Genomic DNA, 19691 nt, shown 5'->3' on the forward strand with positions numbered 1-19691 from the left:
TCTAGTCAAGTTGTGCCACAAAGTTCTCTACTCCCCAATTCTATTCAATACCTTCTCATTAGTTATGTGATCTACCCATCTAATCTTCAGAATTCTTCGATAGCACCACATTTCGAAAGCTTCTATTCTCTTCTTGTCTAAACTATTTATCGTCCATGTTTCACTTCCATACATGGCTACACTCCATACAAATACTTTCAGAAACGACTTTCTGGCACTTAAATCTATACTCGATGTTAACAAATTTCTCTTCTTCAGAAACGCTTTCCTTCCCATTGCCAGTCTACATTTTATATCCTCTCTACTTCGACCATCATCAGTTATATTGCTCCCCAAATAACAAAACTCCTTTACTACTTTAAGTGTCTCATTTCCTAATCTAAATCCCTCAGCATCACCCGACTTAATTCGGCTGCATTCTATTATCCTCGTTTTGCTTTTGTTGATGTTCATCTTATATCCTCCTTTCAAGACACTATCCTTTCCGTTCAACTGCTCTTCCAAGTCCTTTGCTGTCTCTGACAGAATTACAATGTTATCGGCGAACCTCAAAGTGTTTATTTCTTCTCCATGGATTTCAATACCTACTCCGAACTTTTCTTTTGTCTCCTTTACTGCTTGCTCAATATACAGATTGAATAGCATCGGGGAGAGGTTACAGCCCTGTCACACTCCCTTCCCAACCACTGCTTTCCTTTCATGTCCCTCGACTCTTATAACTGCCATCTGGTTTCTGTACAAATTGTAAATAGCCTTTCGCTCCCTGTATTCTACCCCTGCCACATTCAGAATTTGAAAGAGGGTAGTCCAGTCAACATTGTCAAAAGCTTTCTCTAAATCTACAAATGCTAGAAACGTAGGTTTGCCTTTCCTTAATCTTTCTTCCAAGGTAAGTCGTAGGGTCAGTATTGCCTCACGTGTTCCAACCTTTCTACGGAATCCAAACTGATCTTCCGCGAGGTCGACTTCTACCAGTCTTTCCATTCGTCTGTAAAGAATTCGCGTTAGTATTTTGTAGCTGTGGCGTATTAAACTGATAGTTCGGTAATTTTCACATCTGTCAACACCTGCTTTCTTTGGGACTGGAATTATTATATTCTTCTTGAATTCTGAGGGAATTTCGCCTGTCTCATACATCTTGCTCACCAGATGGTAGAGTTTTGTCAGGACTGGTTCTCCCAAGGCTGTCAGTAGTTCTAATGGAATGTTGTCTACTCCCGGGGCCTTATTTCGACCTAGGTCTTTCAGTGCTCTGTCAAACTCCTCACCTAGTATCATATCTCCCATTTCATCTTCATCTACATCCTCTTCCATTTCCATAATATTGTCCTTAAGAACATCGCCCTTGTATAGACCCTCTATATACTTCTTCCGCACTTCTGCTTTCTCTTCTTTGCTTAGAACTGGGTTTCCATCTAAGTTCTTGATATTCATGCAAGTGGTTCTCTTTTCTCCAAAGGTCCCTTTAATTTTCCTGTAGGCAGTATCTATCTTACCCCTCATGAGATAAGCCTCTACATCCTTACATTTGTCCTCTAGCCATCCCTGCTTAGCCATTTTACACTTCCTGTCGATCTCATTTTTGAGACGTTCGTATTCCTTTTTGCCTGCTTCACTTATTGCATTTTTGTATTTTCTCCTTTCATTAGTTAAATTCAGTGTCTCTTCTGTTACCCAAGGATTTCTACTAGCCCTCGTCTTTTTACCTATTTGATCCTCTGCTGCCTTCACTATTCGTCAAAGCTACGCATTCTTCTTCTACTGTATTTCTTTCCCCCATTCCTGTGAATTGTTCCATTATGCTCTCCCTGAAACTCTGTACAACCTCTGGTTCTTTCAGTTTATCCTGGTCCCATCTCCTTAAATTCCCACCTTTTTGTAGTTTCTTCAGTTTTAATCTACAGTTCATAACCAATAGATTGTGGTCAGAGTCCACATCTGCCCCTGGAAATGGCTTACAATTTAAAATCTGGTTCCTAAATCTCTGTCTTACCATTATATAATCTATCTGAAACCTTCTAGTATCTCCAACGTTGTTCCATGTATACAACCTTCTTTCATGATTCTTGAACCAAGTGTTAGCTATGATTAAGTTATACTCTGTGCAAAATTCTACCAGGCGGCTTCCTCTTTCATTTCTTAGCCCCAATCCATATTCACCTACTACGTTTCCTTCTCTTCCTTTTCCTACTGTCGAATTCAAGTCACTCATGACTATTAAATTTTCGTCTCCCTTCACCACCTGAATAATTTCTTTTATCTCATCATACATTTCATCAATTTCTTCATCATCTGCAGAGCTAGTTAGCATATAAACCTGTACTACTGTAATAGGCGTGGGCTTCGTGTCTATCTTGGCCACAATAATGCATGTATGTATGTAGTATCGAATAACACGAAATTCACTCAACAATAAACACAGACTTCACATTATACAGGGTGTCTCTCCCAAGAGTCGTCGGCAGTAGCATTTTCTCTAGTCTTTCGGCAAATATCTGCAACTTTGTTTTTGCAACATTTAGCTGGAGTCACCCCAGACAAATTCTGCTCATCACATCTTTCAAGAGACGACCATCGTCGGTGGAAAGCGTCGTTTTGTTTCCCATTAGAATCAAAATGATTGGAATTCTACGTGCTCTTTCGACAGATTGGTCCCAAATTAGTTTATTTTGATATTATTTTTACTGACTGTACTCACAGGGGTTGTTAAAACAGGAGGTATAACGAGTACTCCAGCAGCGACAACACTCCACTGTCCCGCGCTGACTGCTACCGCCGTGCAGAAGTGCGCTGCTCGGTCGCTGGTGGAGTACTCGTTATACCTCCTGTTTTCTACTGTTGCTGATAATATAAATCGCTAAGACTTATATCGCACTTGTCTAATCTGACAGAGCTCTAACGAATAAGCACATAGAATAGCGATTTAAAGTCATTTTGTTTTAAATGGGAAACAAACCGACTCATTCCGTCGACGTCAGGTGTCGTACGATAGATGTATGAGCACTATTTCTTTTGCCTGATTAGAACTACACGATACAAACACGAAATTGCAAATGTCTGCCGAAACACAAGAGAAAATGTGCCTGAGCACTCTATAATTGCCGGCCGGTGTGGACAAGCGGTTCTAGGCGCTTCAGTTCGGGACCGCGCGACCGCTACGGTCGCAGGTTCGAATCCTGCCTAGGCCATGGATGTGTGTGACGTCCTTAGGTTAGTTAGGTTTAAGTAGTTCTAAGTTCTAGGGGACTGATGACCTCAGATGTTAAGCCCCATAGTGCTCAAAGCCATTTCTGAACTCCATAATTATCACTGACATTTCCTTAGTTGAAGTAAACTTCGTCTATCTATAGCAGAAAGGTAGTCTGAATAGAAGTACTTAATCTGTGTAACACACACTACAGAACGAGAACAAACTGAGATTAAGAATTAAAAAGAAAAGTGGTCAGCGCGAGAAAATGTCAATCCTAAGGGCCCGGGTTCAATTCCCGGCTGGGTTGGAGATTTTCAGATTTTCTTCCTTCAGGGACTGGGTGTTGTGTTATCCTGATCATCATCATTTTATCCTCATCGACGAACAAGTCGCCGATGTGGCGCCAAATAGAAAGACTTGCACCCGTCGAACGGTCTACCCGACGGGCGGCCTTAGTCACACGACATTTTTTTTTTCTTTTTATTTTCCTTCTACGTGTCTCGCTCCTGCCTGTTAGGTACAAGGCTGTCTGCACCAGTGGCACGTTGTTTCTGGGAAACCAGGGACGCCGGAATGCGTCACACTGACAGCGGCACTCTTTCTGTTTGTCCGTGTGGCACCTCCGCGAAATGCGATAACCTTTGCTGACGCGGACCCGACCTGCTTCCGACCTCCACGTTCGTTCTGTTAGCCTTCGTTTCCATCATCTCCGGTGCAAGTTGTACACTTACACTGCAGAAAGAGCTAAATCACACCATCATTTCTTATACCAATAAAAAGATTTTTCCCATTTATGTGAAGTGTTTCCGCCTGTATCGATTGTTAAATTATGGTACGTTTTTGTATGCAGGACATGGCAAGATACTGTGTCTCTATGATCATTTAATGTGATGTGGCTGAAGCTTAAACACATTTAAGTTATACTGACTATGAAAAATACACTTTCAAGACGGAACATTGTATTAATTAGTGCCTCTATAATCGCGGATCGGTGTTATGATTTTACGTCTTTTATCGGTAAGAAAGTGACATTACTTCCAGTGCCGTAGTAGAGAATAGGATCGAAATTTATTGGAAACGTGAATTGAGCAGTGAGTTGGCGAACGGTATCGTACCCTACATTTGTTTTCCGTAATAAAATACCCATAGACCGGAGGAACTTTGTTAAAGTATGTCTAGATATGTTTACCTATACAGGGTGTAATGGGTATAAGTGCTGATATTTTTATATGTGGTACAGTAATATGTAACACATCATGTGTTGGTTGCTCCCTGCGTGTAACAGACTTCTTGCCCAAAAGGCACATAATTTAGTACCTGATGTTTTCTGCACGGTCGTAACTGCTGCATTAAGTGAACTACGCCTGCGTACAAACGAAACGTTTTGGGTCCATGGGTCCAGACTTCGACACCTGACGTGCTGCACAGGGGAAAATACGCTATAATGGCTTACTCTTGTCGCTTGTACTTGCAGGTACTAACCAACCTAAAAACCTACTACACTAATTGCTTTAATTTTTAGTCTGCAAATTAAATAAATACTGATGTAATGTCGTTCAGTATGCTGCCCTCACTCAGCAATAAAAATATCGGCACATATACCCATTACTGTATATCTATTAAAAAATCGACTCAGAGTGGGAAATTCAAGAAAAGAAAGAACCTCAGATCGTTGTAGTCCATTTGTTTAGATACCCATTTTCCACTGTAACTCTTGTTTATGAAATTTGTATGTTTTTTCTTCTTGTCTTAAGTGCACAGTCTTAAACAGCAGAACGTTCAAGACAGGAAAAAGCGAGTATTGATGTACTCACAAGAGCCAAAGAAACTGGTACACCTGCCTAATATCGTGTAGGGCCTCCGCGAGCGTGCAGAAGTGCAGCATTACGACGTGGTACGGGCTCGACTAATACCTGAAGTAGTGCTGACACCATGAATCCTGCAAGGCTGTCCATAAATCGGTAATCGTACGAGGGGGCGGAGATCTCTTCTGAACTGCGCGTTGCAAGGCTTCCCAGACGTGTTCAATAATGTTTATGTCTGGGGATTTTGGAGGCCAGCGGAAGTGTTTAAACTCAGAAGAGCGTTCCTCGAGCCACTCTGTAGCAATTCTGGACGTGTGGGGTGTCGCATCGCCCTGCTAGAATTGCCCAATTACATCTTAATGCATAATGGACATGAATAGATGTAGTGATCAGACGTACATGCCACGTTTCAGAGTCGTATCTAGACGAATCAAAAATGGTTCAAATGGCTCTGAGCACTATGGGACTTAACATCTTAGGTCATCAGTCCCCTAGAACTTAGAACTACTTAAACCTAACTAACCTAAGGACATCACACACATCCATGCCCGAGGCAGGATTCGAACCTGCGACCGTAGCGGTCACGCGGTTCCGGACTGCAGCGCCTAGAACCGCACGGCCACCACGGCCGGCTCTAGACGAATCACTGGCCCATATCACTCCAACTGCAAACGCTCCACACCATTACATAGTCCCCACCAGACTGAACAGTCCCCTGCTGACATGCAGGGTACACGGATTCATGAGGTTGTCTCCATACCCGTACACGTCCATCCACTCGATACAATTTGAAATGAGTCTCGTCCAACCAGGCAACATGTTTTCAGATCAACAGTCCAATGTCGGGCCAGGTGAGGCGTAAAGGTTTGTGTCGTGCAGTCATCGAGGGTACCCGAGTGGGCCTTCGGCTCCGAAAGTCCATATCGATGATGTTTCGTTGAATGTTTCGCATGCTGACTCTGAAATCTGCAGCAATTTTGCGAAAGGGTTGTATTTTTATCACGTTGAACGATTATTTTCAGTTGTCGTTGGTCCCGTTCTTGCAGGATCTTTTTCCGTCCGCAGCGATGTCTGAGATTTGATGTTTTACCGGGTTCCTGATATTCACGGTACACCCGTGAAATGGTCGTGTGGGAAAATTTCCACTTCATCGCTACCTGGGAAATGCTGTGTCCCATCGCTCGTGCGCCGACTATAACAGCACGTTCAAAAATGGCTCTGAGCACTATGGGACTTAACTTCTGAGGTCATCAGTCCCCTAGAACTTAGAACTATTTAAACCTAACTAACCTAAGGACATCACACACATCCATACCCGAGGCAGGATTCGAACCTGCAACCGTAGCGGTCTCGCGGTTCCAGACTGTAGCGCCTGGAACCGCTCGGCCACTCCAGCCGGCCAGCACGTTCAGTCTCACTTAAATATTGATAATATTGTAGCAGCAGTAACGGATCTAACAACTGCGCCAGACACTTGTTGTTGGCGTCTGCTCATTTAGATATCTCTGTATTTGAATACGCACGCCTATATCAGTTTCTTTGACGCTTCAGTGTACATGGGAGCCGGCCGAAGTGGCCGTGCGGTTCTAGGCGCTACAGTCTGGAACCAAGCGACCGCTACGGTCACAGGTTCGAATCCTGCCTCGGGAATGGATGTGTATGATGTCCTTAGGTTAGTTAGGTTTAATTAGTTCTAAGTTCTAGGCGACTGATGTCCTCAGAAGTTAAATCGCATAGTACTCAGAGCCATTTGAACCATTTGTACATGGGAAATATTAAGGCTTTATAAGAATGCAGAATTTTCGAAACTAAGAAGTAACGATAAAAATTACCACAATATAGAAAGCGGAACCGAAACGGTAAGGAAGAGGAAATTATTATTATTCCGACAGACTTAAAGAATGAAGTCACCTGGATTGAATAGGTTAGGAAAGACCTGGAAAGAATTAACAAAAGAGAAGAAGAAGTATCTGAAAGAGAGATTTTTGAGGAAAAAAGTTTTAAGACAGTAGGGTTTCCAAGGCAGGAGGGAAAGAAAATTGACAGTAAGTCGTCTCAAGATAGGAATAAGAAACATACTGAAACATACTGTTGCCGAGCGGTTCTAGGCGCTTCAGTCTGGAACCGCGTGACCGCTACGGTCGCGGGTTCGAATCCAGCCTCGAGTATGGATGTGTGTGATGTCCTTAGGTTAGTTAGGCTTAAGTAGTTCTAAGTTCTAGGGGACTGATGACCTCAGATGTTAAGTCCCATAGTGCTGAGAGTCATTTGAACCAGTTTGAATACTGGAAGAAAAGAGCAAGAAAGGATTAAGAATTGAAACGGATTGACGTTTCAGTTGGTGCCTGTGTTTGTCTTGCCCAGTAATTTTGTAGACGTTTCTGAGACTAGTATTCTTCAAGCAGTTTAATGTGCTCCATGTAGTTTGTCCAGGCCTCATGCCCATGTATAAAAGTCGGAAGTATGCAGCGATTTCAGAATGTTATACTTGTCGTCCCACGCTAAGACCAGAGAGTACATGTTGCGGATTTCCTGCAGATACGTTTTGCTGTCTTACGGATAATAAGTGCACCACAATGTGGGCGTGAAATATCGCGGTTAATGGAAACTTACTCCCACAATCGAAGTACGCTGAAAAGCAGGACTCCCTGCGGGCAAAATGTCGAAACTGCACACAGATTCACTGTGAGATTTTTGCCTTGTACGTACCATATTCAATATCACATCCAGTAGTAGCGAAATGGCACCAGTTACTTGACCAAGGCCGCACAGACGTGTGTTATGCTGATCGGTAAGTCCAGATCTCATACCGTGCAATTTTCATCTTTTGAGCAAGCTGAAAGAAAATCAGGGGGAAAGAGATTTTAAAATGATGAACACTTTCACGTAGCGTTTCTCGAATGGCCCTGTGACACAGTAACAGATTTCTATCGTCGAGGAACTGAACGATTGGTATAACTTCTCAACCGATGTTTACAAAGACCTAGTGACTATGCTAAAAAATACCGTATGTATCCGCGTCACTTTGAAGTGTAACGCAGCACTTAATAAAAGTTATTGGGCCTGATAGAATAATGTGTAACTTACTTTTCGAAACCTCACATACCAGTGCATTTGTATACTAGAAATCAAGTGCGGGATGGGGCTGAGAGTGTGGCGTACTTACGTTAATATCAAGAAAAGTTCTCATACGCAAACTTCCAAACCCCAACTCCACCGTGTTTGACGAAAGGAGGCCAAGACGTTCGGATCTCGGATTAACTTCAGACTTTCTACACTTTTAGGACAACTTAATGTGCAAGTACTAAGACGTACTACTTAGGCACTTTCGAGAAAATCGCAAGAGAAGTTTTACGCGCGTGATGTATCGGTGCGTAGCAGTCCTAGCACGAGATTGCAGTGACAATATGGTTCGCGTTCAAGCTCTGTATACGGTGGTTCGCTGGATCGAGTCCTACTCATGTTTGTTTCTTTTTCCCCACATTACTCGTATTATTTCAAACATTTTATATTTGAAACGTAATGTGATGAAAAGACACTTTTATTTGCATGAACTTTCATTGAACTCCCAGTGTTATTTGGCTGTTTGCTAACCTTTATTATCACAACAGATATTATAATTAATAATTATCCTCAAATAAAGGACCAAACACGTGAAATTTTCCTGAAAATGTATGCCTATCGTGATTTCCGAAATCCATTATACCTGCAGTCGGGTAATGTACCGAGAACTGCCTTGCACCTGGACGCTTCGATATGCAGACACAGATTTCAAGGATAAGGGATAGGCTTGGAAAGCCCAAGTAAAACATTAGTAAGCAAAGGTGCAAATAACTTTATTCAGTAATACAATGAGTTACAATGTGCCAGAATATAAGTGTAAAGTAAGATTAAAAGTTGGATGTGCTTTTGACATTACAAGTTGCTGGACGACCAAAAATTAAAACATCTTCTGCGTCGAATGAATGCAATTTTCCCGCGTGCACAAAGAATCTTCAGAGTTTCTAAGGAAGCAAACAACTCGTTGACATTTTGAAAAATTTCTCTCTCTTCCGACAATTTGGATGTGAACCATGCGTAACGCAACATTTTCGTAAACACCGGTGCCGAAAATTGGCGAAGCACGATTGAATGTATTTTAATTGCATTTTCATAAGAAGCAATTTGTCTTTCATTATCAATCAAATATAAACGATATGAAGGCGCTTGATAAAGTTTTTAGCTTGCCTTTAGAAATAAAAGTCGCATTATATTTGTTGCAATAATGAAAGTTAGTAAACAGCGAAATAATACTGGAAATTCAATAAAAGTTGATACAAATACGCGCGTCTTTTCATCATATTACCTTTGAAACATGACACGTACGAAACAGTATGACTAGTATTGAAAAATAGAAATTAACGAAAAAAAAGGTGAGCGAGACTCGATCCAGCGATCCACAGATTACGGGACTTTTGGACGCTGACCACACGACTGCCGTCATCTGGTGTTCAGGGTCACAGCACACCGGTGTAGCACTGACGCGCATAATTTCTCTTGCAATTGTCTCGAAATCGCCTAAGTAGTACGCCTTACTTCTTACACGCTATGTTGTCCCAAGTGTACGAAGTTTGAACGAAATCCATCACCCGAACGTCGGGGCCCGCCCTTGTGAGACGATTTTGGATCCCCTTGTCAGTACTTGGTTTTTTTGATTGATGGCGTTACCCCAGTACTGTGTACTACAGAAACCCCATTAATGTGAGTATGGCATTTAAGCAAGATGTGGCGCGACGTGTCGTCGCCGTTTACCCGCGAGAGGACTCCGGAAGTCGAGGCTGTAGCCGCAGCTCACGGTGTGAAGTGGCTCCCGGATCACTTGTCGCACACATGGTTGCGTCACGGCCGTGACGTGTCGGCCGAGCCCAGCCAGCCGCAAATGCCCGCGGCCCGTGGTCACAGCCTAGCCGAGTCCGTGCCGGAGCCTTGCCGCCGCAGAGGTCGCGACGCCTGACGTGACGTTACGCCGCCAGGTCGTTTCGTAAGCTGCCCCTCTTTTCGACGAACTGTCTCTCCGGAGCTTCCCATCCCATGAAAAATTCTGCAAAATCAAACCGTTTCCTGGGTACAACTAGGCACGCCATTTGCTAGTGAACCCACTTCTTCCTGTACCTCCGTCGATACTCAGTAGTTTCTGTGAGTTTGAAGGGAAACAACAAAAATGGTTCAAATGGCTCTGAGCACTATGGGACTTAACATCGGAGGTAATCAGTCCCCTAGAGCTTAGAACTACTTAAACCTAACTAACCTAAGGACATCACACACATCCATGCCCGATGCAGGATTCGAACCTGCGACCGAGGGAAACAACACTCGCTGCTACAGACTCTCTGTCAGTCTAAAGTTCTGAACTCTTTAAGTGAAAGAATAAGTGGTCTAAATGGTCATAACCTACTTTCAGATCAGTTTCGTACGAGTTACTTCCATTCCTACTTCTCTGGTTACTGGAATGATGAAATAGGGGTGGTGGTTATTGTTGAAACAACCGGTTTTCTGTTGTATCGGTTTTCTCACTCCAGTATAACCCGACTATTAAAAGTGCTCAAAATATCCGTTTTCTTAACCAACCGATTTTCGTTTTTTTATTCCTATTATTTCCTGTAATAACCACATAAATCGAACAACGATTTTAAAAAATTGACACCCTCAGTTTCCAGATACATACATTCAAGATATTAAATTAAATCGGTACATAAAATAAAACTTAGTCCGTTCGCTGTTCGTTGCTTTTCTCGAAAAGTGATGAGCGGTTGAATACAATAAAAATCACCATTAATCTCCTATTGATACTGATTTCTTAAAACTCTGCTCAAAAATCATAGTGTAATCTGGGGACATACCACTTTTTGGGCATTACGAATAGTCAGTAAAAAGTGTGAGAACAGAGGTAGAAAAACATTGTTTTTCGCGTTACTTTGTCCATTTTCAAGAGTTACAATCAGATAAAGACATATTATGTAGACACAGGCAGCAGATTATCTAGTTTCTGTTTTTATTGCATACTGCCAACTAAGTGTTGCTAACTTTTTAATTTATTACTGTTACTATAATTTTCTTTTTCTTTTACTATTCCATAAAATTGGCAGACAAATCTTTAATGTTTTAAAGGAAATATAGCATCGTACGTCATTGCTGCGTCGCTTCACAAAAATATTTGCTGACAAGGGTTGCTGCTATTCTGCAATACAACGGATGGTCGACGACGACAGCGAGAAACTACCGCATCGACCAGGTGGAGGAAAGTTTTCTGCACTGCACAACACACAGCACGGGGAACATTATTGTCTCAGGAAAGCTCCATCATTTGTTATGTCGCGTGTTTGTTGCTCGTTTCTGCCGGCGTTGTTATTAAAATAGCATTATTCGCTTCTCCTATTTTCTACAACAACGCATTCTTTCAAGCCAGTGCAAATTTTACGAATAAAAATTACTCCTTTCTTTAAAAAAATGTTTATTTAAAAACGAAAAATTTTAGCACTGGTGCTATGGCTAGTTGTATTTTCAGTTCTTTACTCGGTTATTAGGAAAAAAAACCAGAACAAACACTTGTTACAACCGAGACCAAACAAATGTCGAAAAACACCTGTTATTCAGAACGAAAATACCAGTATCGGTTAAGCCGGGCGGCTTTTCCCATTCGTATGACGAAGCAGAATTTATAAGAATTTTTTTTTACAGATGACTGACCCTCTTCTTAGCTCCTTGCGCACCTTCTCATATCCCTAATAAGCAAATCAGTTTGTACTAAGCGTATCATAACAATTTTGGTAATTTTCGACTGCTCCTGGGTATTTCGCCATATGTGGGAAAGCTGACTTGCCTTCATTGAAAGGCCTGATGACTGAATGCCTCCCCTTGGCAACGGATTATTGTGAGTAGAGACTTCGACACCCCACTGTGGATGTCAGAATGATCCGCATCGGTTGACTTCTCCATTAATCAGATCGCTGCCCATGGACTCATTAGCATGTAATGAAAAAAAAGTATCGTGCAACGGATAATTAATAGGACACGGGTACGTTTAGCAGTCATGAGCCCTGGCTGCTGTAACTCACACAAAACAACAATCAGGGTATCGGTCTAACTGCGGAATGAAACAGTGGTCTACATTTATGCCTGTTTGTTACAATATTCTCTGCTCACATACATGAACAACAAATTATTATTGGATCTATTCTATCCCAAGCAATGCAGAGAATGTGAGAACTATTAGTTGTCAACATGGGTCACTACAAGTCTATCACGTAAATACTTCGACAAAGACTGGGTAATTGAAATGAATGAGCCGGCCGAAGTGGCCGTGCGGTTCTAGGGGCTGCAGTCTGGAACCGAGCGACCGCTACGGTCGCAGGTTCGAATCCTGCCTCGGGCATGGATGTGTGTGATGTCCTTAGGTTATTTAGGTTTAATTAGTTCTAAGTTCTAGGCGACTGATGACCTCAGAAGTTAAGTCGCATAGTGCTCAGAGCCATTTGAACCATTTTTGAAATGAATGAGACAAAGCTGGAATCTACACATGATTTATCAACAGTTAAATCAGAGTAGGTAACTGGACCAAAACAAGAAAAAAAAACCTGGATTCTAAAACGTATACCTTGGGAGCTATGAGCACTTGTTCACCTTCGACACTGTGAAACACGTCTCTTCTACTGCGAGATCTTTGGTTTCCATGTTTGTGGAGGAGGTAGTGTGGATAAAAGCAAGAAAAGAATGTCCAGTAAAAATGGCCTCTAAAACGCATGCATTAAGGAATGGACAGTGTCTTGAAAGGAGGATATAAGATGAACATCAACAAAAACAAAACGAGGATAATGGAATGTAGTCGAATTAAGTCGGGTGATGCTGAGGGAATTAGATTAGGAAATGAGACACTTAAAGTAGTAAAGGAGTTTTGCTATTTGAGGAGCAAAATAACTGATGATGGTCGAAGTAGAGAGGATATAAAATGTAGACTGGCAATGGCAAGGAAAGCGTTTCTGAAGGAGAGAAATTTGTTAACATCGAGTATAGATTTAAGTGTCAGGAAGTCATTTCTGAAAGTATTTGTATGGAGTGTAGCCATGTATGGAAGTGAAACATGGACGATAAATAGTTTAGACAAGAAGAGAATAGAAGCTGTCGAAATGTGTTGCTACAGAAGAATGCTGAAGATTAGATGGGTAGATCACGTAACTAATGAGGAAGTATTGAATAGGATTGGGGAGAAGAGAAGTTTGTGGCACAACTTGACCAGAAGAAGGGATCGGTTGGTAGGACATGTTCTGAGGCTTCAAGGGATCACCAATTTAGTATTGGAGGGCAGCGTGGAGGGTAAAAATCGTAGAGGGAGACCAAGAGATGAATACACTAAGCAGATTCAGAAGAATGTAGGTTGCAGTAGGTACTGGGAGATGAAGCTTGCACAGGATAGAGTAGCATGGAGAGCTGCATCAAACCAGTCTCAGGACTGAAGACCACAACAACAACAACAACCTACTCTGAGAGTTGCCTACCCTATGATCGTAGCAACAAGAACAACGGTACATGTATTCCACAGTCGGAGGTATCAGAACGGTTTTCGCTTACAACCTTTCGACCCAGTTGTTTCTGGGCCAAGGTTGTTTTCCTCAATTTGATGCATTTACCCTTCTCCGTCATCTCTGAAAATTTCTAACATCATCATGGAATCACCCTATAGTTGCGAGCCAGATATTCCACCTAAGACAGAAGCAACCTGATTACGAATCTGTCGGATACAATATGTAAGGAGGGTAGAGCCAATATCTGGAACTGATAAATTATGAAGGTTTGGCACGTCACAAAACTGGTAAATGGAGCTTCGCTATATTATTCGACGTTCATATGCTGCAGGCTGACAACAATAATATTTAAATCCATGCAAGCATCATAATTAACTGCGGTTGTATAATGATTTGCTCTGCACCATAATTGGGTGAAGGACATTAACGGTAAAATTCTAAGTCAGTTTAGAAATAATTAAAACGAGGTTGACTTTACCTGAAACGATCAAATCATACAGTGTCCTTCATCGACCACTTTATGTGGTGCTAATATTCAGTCGATGTTTTACTGACGCAAAAAGATTTCAACTCGCTTACGAGTCGCTTTCATTGAAATTGCGTGTTATGCGGAGAGCAGTACGGTCGGTCAATTATTATTTTGGCTGACAACGGAGCCCAGATTGCCAATTTTGTTCATACAACCTACTTAATCTCAGTTAAAGAGTCATTTTCGAGAAAATAACGTGTTTATGGCGAAAACTGTACGCTCATGTAAATAGTCAATTTTTATTTCAGTTTAATAACCCTAGACTTGCGTGTTTCATTGTGTGACCGTACAGTGTTTGACACAAATACTTTGGTCCCTTGAAAGTGACTCGAAATTGAGACCAAACTGCTTGTGTCAAAAAAAAACACATCATAATGAGTTACTTCAGCGTTTTATTTTTTAAAAATTTTAAAATATCGCATATTGAAGTTAGCCTTCAGAATCAGATTCTGCGCCGCAGAATGAGTAACCGAATAGCAAAAGATGTGCATAATCGCCGCGACCTACAGCTAAACGGCCATGGGTCATATCCCGATGCACCAGGACACTGATAGTTACAAGGTGATCGCGTGGTGACGGCCTCATTGCTGCTGTGACGCACCGGCTTGCCTCACTGGACACGCGACCTCCTCCTCGGCCCAGTGGCCGTGACCCGAAGAGGCCTCAGCAATGTCGGACATGTGTCTCCGAGGACTCTGTCTTGGGCTCTGCCCATATTACGAGGATCTTTCAATTACACTGCTGGCCATTAAAATTGCTACACCAAGAAGAAATGCAGATGATAAACAGGTATTCATTGGACAAATATATTATACCAGAACTGACATGTGATTACATTTTCACGCAATTTGGGTGCATAGATACTGAGAAATCAGTACCCAGAACAACCACCACTGGCCGTGATAACGGCCCTGATACGCCTGGGCATTGAGTCAAACAGAGATTGGATGGCCTGCACAGGTACAGCTGCCCATGCAGCTTCAACTCGATACCACAGTTCATCAAGAGCAGTGACTGGCGTATTGTGACGAGCCAGTTGCTCGGCCACCATTCGCCAGACGTTTTCAGTTGGTGAGAGATCTGGAGAATGTGCTGGCCAGGGCAGCAGTCGAACATTTTCTGTATCCAGAAAGGCCCGTACAGGACCTGCAACATGCGGTCGTGCATTATCCTGCTGAAATGTAGGGTTTCCCAGGGATCGAATGAAGGGTAGAGCCAAGGGTCGTAACACATCTGAAATGTAACGTCCACTGTTCAAAGTGCCGTCAATGCGAACAAGAGGTGACCGCGACGTGTAACCAGTGGCACCCCATACCATCACGCCGGGTGATACGCCAGTATGGCGATGACGAATACACGCTTCCAATGTGCGTTCACCGCAGTGTCGCCAAACACGGATGCGACCATCATGATTCTGTACACAGAACCTGGATTCATCCGAAAAAAATTACGTTTTGCAAATTCGTGCACCCAGGTTCGTCGTTGAGTACACCATCGCAGGCACTCCTGTCTGTGATGCAGCGTCAAGGGTAACCGCAGCCATGGTCTCCGAGCTGATAGTCCATGCTGCTGCAAACGTCGTCGAACTGTTCGTGCAGATGGTTGTTGTCTTGCAAACGTCCGCATCTGTTGACTCAGGGATCGAGACGTGGCTGCACGGTCCGTTACAGCCATGCGGATAAGATGCCTGTCATCTCGACTGCTAGTGATACGAGGCCGTTGGGATCCAGCACGGCGTTCCGTATTACCCTCCTGAACCCACCGATTCCATATTCTGCTAACAGTCATTCGATCTCGACCAACGCGAGCAGCAATGTCGCGATACGATAAACCGCAATCGCGATAGGCTACAATCCGACCTTTATCAAAGTCGGAAACGTGATGGTACGCATTTCTCCTCTTTACACGAGGCATCAGAACAACGTTTCACCAGGCAACGCCGGTCAACTGCTGTTTGTGTATGAGAAATCGGTTGGAAACTTTCCTCATGACAGCACGTTGTAGGTGTCGCCACCGTTGCCAATCTTGTGTGAATGCTCTGAAAAGCTAATGATTTGCATACCACAGCATCTTCTTCCTGTCGGTTAAATTTCGCGTCTGCATCACGTCATCTTCGTGGTGTAGCAATTTTAATGGCCAGTAGTGTAATAATACCTCATTTTTAATTATAACATATTTATTTTTTAGAGTTAGTATTTGGTGGCAAAAGTCGAGCAACATTTACAAGAAATATTTTTCTATGTAGCCTCCACCACGTTCTGTGGTCTTACACGAATGTTGTGTAAGAGCGTGTGTTCCCTGTTGGTAAAAACTCTTGCCATGTGCTCGTTTCATTACCTGTAACGACACGTGGCAAAGAGGCCTCTTCATTGGTCTCAGACTGCCCCAACAGTTCAGATGAAATTGATTTCTTTGAACACTGTGGTAAGTTGTGAGCTTTCGTTGAATCCAAGTTGAGCTCAGCTTCGGATATCGAGGAGGCTTAGTCATTGCACATGCGCCCCCAATGCTCACTACATGAACTGTCAGCACCTGGCCTTGATTTTGAACATATACAAAGTCCATGCCAACTGAAATAAAACTGCGTATCCTAAGCGGTTCCACACGTTTAACAAGTTATTGTCCTGTAGTTTATTAAACAGGCAGCTGAAATTGCAAATATGTAGGGTCATGATCAGGCCAGTTGTAACCTAAGGATACGAAACATGAACATCCTCGAACAATGATGATTAGCAGCTCAGGATATTGAAATGCAAAATTCTACGCGAGATCTACTGGGCAATTTAGGACAACAATGCTCTCTGCTGACGTCGATCGCCTCATACAAGGAGCTGACATGTAAGATTGTAAGTAGGCTGTTTAGGTATTTATGCTGGTAATGTCACGTAGTGCTCTGTATGAAAATCGCTGACTGCGCTGTGTGCAGTCTGTGGCTGGTTGGACTCATTGTTGGAATATTCGCTTGTGTGGTGTTGGGCAGTTGGATGTGAACAGCGAGTAGGTTTGGGCAGTTGGAGATGAGTCGCTAGCAGTGGTAGATGTGGATAGAGAGATGCCAGAGTTTTGAGACGTTACTATAAGCGGACGATCTGGACGTGTGTCCGCCAGAAAAAGAAAATTTGTAAAGATGGATGTCATATACAGGGTGTTACAAAAAGGTACGGCCAAACTTTCAGGAAACATTCCTCACACACAAAGAAAGAAAATATGTTACGTGGACATGTGTCCGGAAACGCTTACTTTCCATGTTAGATCTCATTTTATTACTTCTCTTCAAATCACATTAATCATGAAATGAAAACAAACAGCAACAGAACGTACCAGCGTGATTTCAAACACTTTGTTACAGGAAATGTTCAAAATGTCCTCCGTTAGCGAGGATACATGCGTCCACCCTCCGTCGCATGGAATCCCTGATGCGCTGATGCAGCCCTGGAGAATGGCGTATTGTATCACAGCCGTCCACAATACCAGCACGAAGAGTCTCTACATTTGGTACCGGGGTTGCGTAAACAAGAGCTTTCAAATGCCCCCATAAATGAAAGTCAAGAGGGTTGAGGTCAGCAGAGCGTGGAGACCATGGAATTGGTCCGCCTCTACCAATCCATCGGTCACCGAATCTGTTGTTGAGAAGCGTACGAACACTTCGACTGAAATGTGCAGGAGTTCCATCGTGTATGATCCACATGTTGTGTCGTACTTGTAAAGGCACATATTCTAGCAGCACAGGTAGAGTATCCCGTATGGAATCATGATAACGTGCTCCACACATGTTGATTGTGAAAATTTACAATTTGATCACGTTGGAATGAAGCCTCATCTGTAAAGAGAACATTTGCACTGAAATGAGGATTGACACATTGTTGGATGAACCATTCGCAGAAGTGTACCCGTGGAGGCCAATCAGCTGCTGATAGTGCCTGCACACGCTGTACATGGTACAGAAACAACTGGTTCTCCCGTAGCACTCTCCATACAGTGACGTGGTCAACGTTACCTGGTACAGCAGCAACTTGTCTGACGCTGACATTAGGGTTATCGTCAACTGCACGAAGAATTGCCTCGTCCATTGCAGGTGTCCTCTTCGTTCTAGGTCTTCCCCAGTCGCGTGTCATAGGCTGGAATGTTCCCTGCTCCCTAAGACGCCGATCAATTGCTTCGAACGTCTTCCTGTCGGGACACCTTCGTTCTGGAAATCTGTCTCGATACAAACGTACCGCGCCACGGCTATTGCCCCGTGCTAATCCATACATCAAATGGGCATCTGCCAACTCCGCATTTGTAAACATTGCACTGACTGTTAAACCACGTTCGTGATGAACACTAACCTGTTGATGCTACGTACTGATGTACTTGATGCTAGTACTGTAGCGCAATGAGTCGCATGTCAACACAAGCACCGAAGTCAACATTACCTTCCTTCAATTGGGCCAACTGACGGTGAATCGAGGAAGTACAGTACATACTGACGAAACTAAAATGAGCTCTAACATGGAAATTAAGCGTTTCCGGACACATGTCCACATAACATATTTCCTTTATTTGTGTGTGAGGAATGTTTCCTGAAAGTTTGGCCGTACCTTTTTGTAACACCCTGTATATATGATGACATTATTAAGGGAAATACATTGTTTGTTCTCTATCAAAGTCTTTCATTTGCTATCTATGACTATCAGTAATTTGTGCCTTCAGTAGTTAGAATCTTTTATTCAGCTGGCAGTATTGGTGCTCGCTGTATTGCAGTAGTTCGAATGAGGAAGATTTTTGTGAGGTAAGTGATTCATGAAAGGTATGGGTTATTGTTAGTCAGGACCATTCTTTTGTAGAGATTATTGAAAGTCAGATTGCGTTGCGCTAAAAATATTGTGTGTCAGTTTAGTGATGATCAGAATAGGTAACGATAGAAATGTCTGAGTACGTTCAGTTTTATTCAGCTGTTTCTGTATCAAATAACGTAAGAGTTTTTCTAGCACTGTCATTCATAATTTTTCTAAGAGGACGTTTCATGATTTATAAAAATGGGGAGAATAGCCTGGCCTGGACTTGTCCTTAGGATCGGTCCTGGAAGAACGATTAAAAATGATTTTGACCAGAGGCCAACTGGAAAAACGCAGAGAAGACGGACACGAAGACCGCGAAAGAGATGGACAGACGATGTGGAAGAAGATGCAAAAAATCAGTCAGAGTACGGCGAAAAACCGCTCTGGAGCGAGCAGAGGAGATAAAAGTTGTTGAAGAGGCTCAGACCCACTCATGCTCGTAACGCCATGAGAAGAAGAAGATGAAGCTGAAGACGATTAGTCGCTCTGCAAGAATAATGGTATCCACGTGATTCGCTATGTCGGGAACAGTGGCTGTGATACATCCCGAAAGTGGCCGATCATGGAGCTCAATTTCTAGACTCCCTGAAGCTTAACTCTTCTTACCTATCGCCCAATTGTACCATCAGATGCATCATTACCATACACTGCCCAGAATTTTTCCGCAACCAAGAATTCAATTTGCGCACCTTGCTTGTAACGAGTGTCTTGCGTAGACGTCACTCTTATGTTCCACTACAGCTCTACCATCTGCCGTAATTGTTCGACACTTCGCACACGTGCAGAAGA

This window comes from Schistocerca piceifrons, chromosome 1, assembly GCF_021461385.2.
Source record: "Schistocerca piceifrons isolate TAMUIC-IGC-003096 chromosome 1, iqSchPice1.1, whole genome shotgun sequence".
NCBI lineage: Eukaryota > Metazoa > Arthropoda > Insecta > Orthoptera > Acrididae > Schistocerca > Schistocerca piceifrons.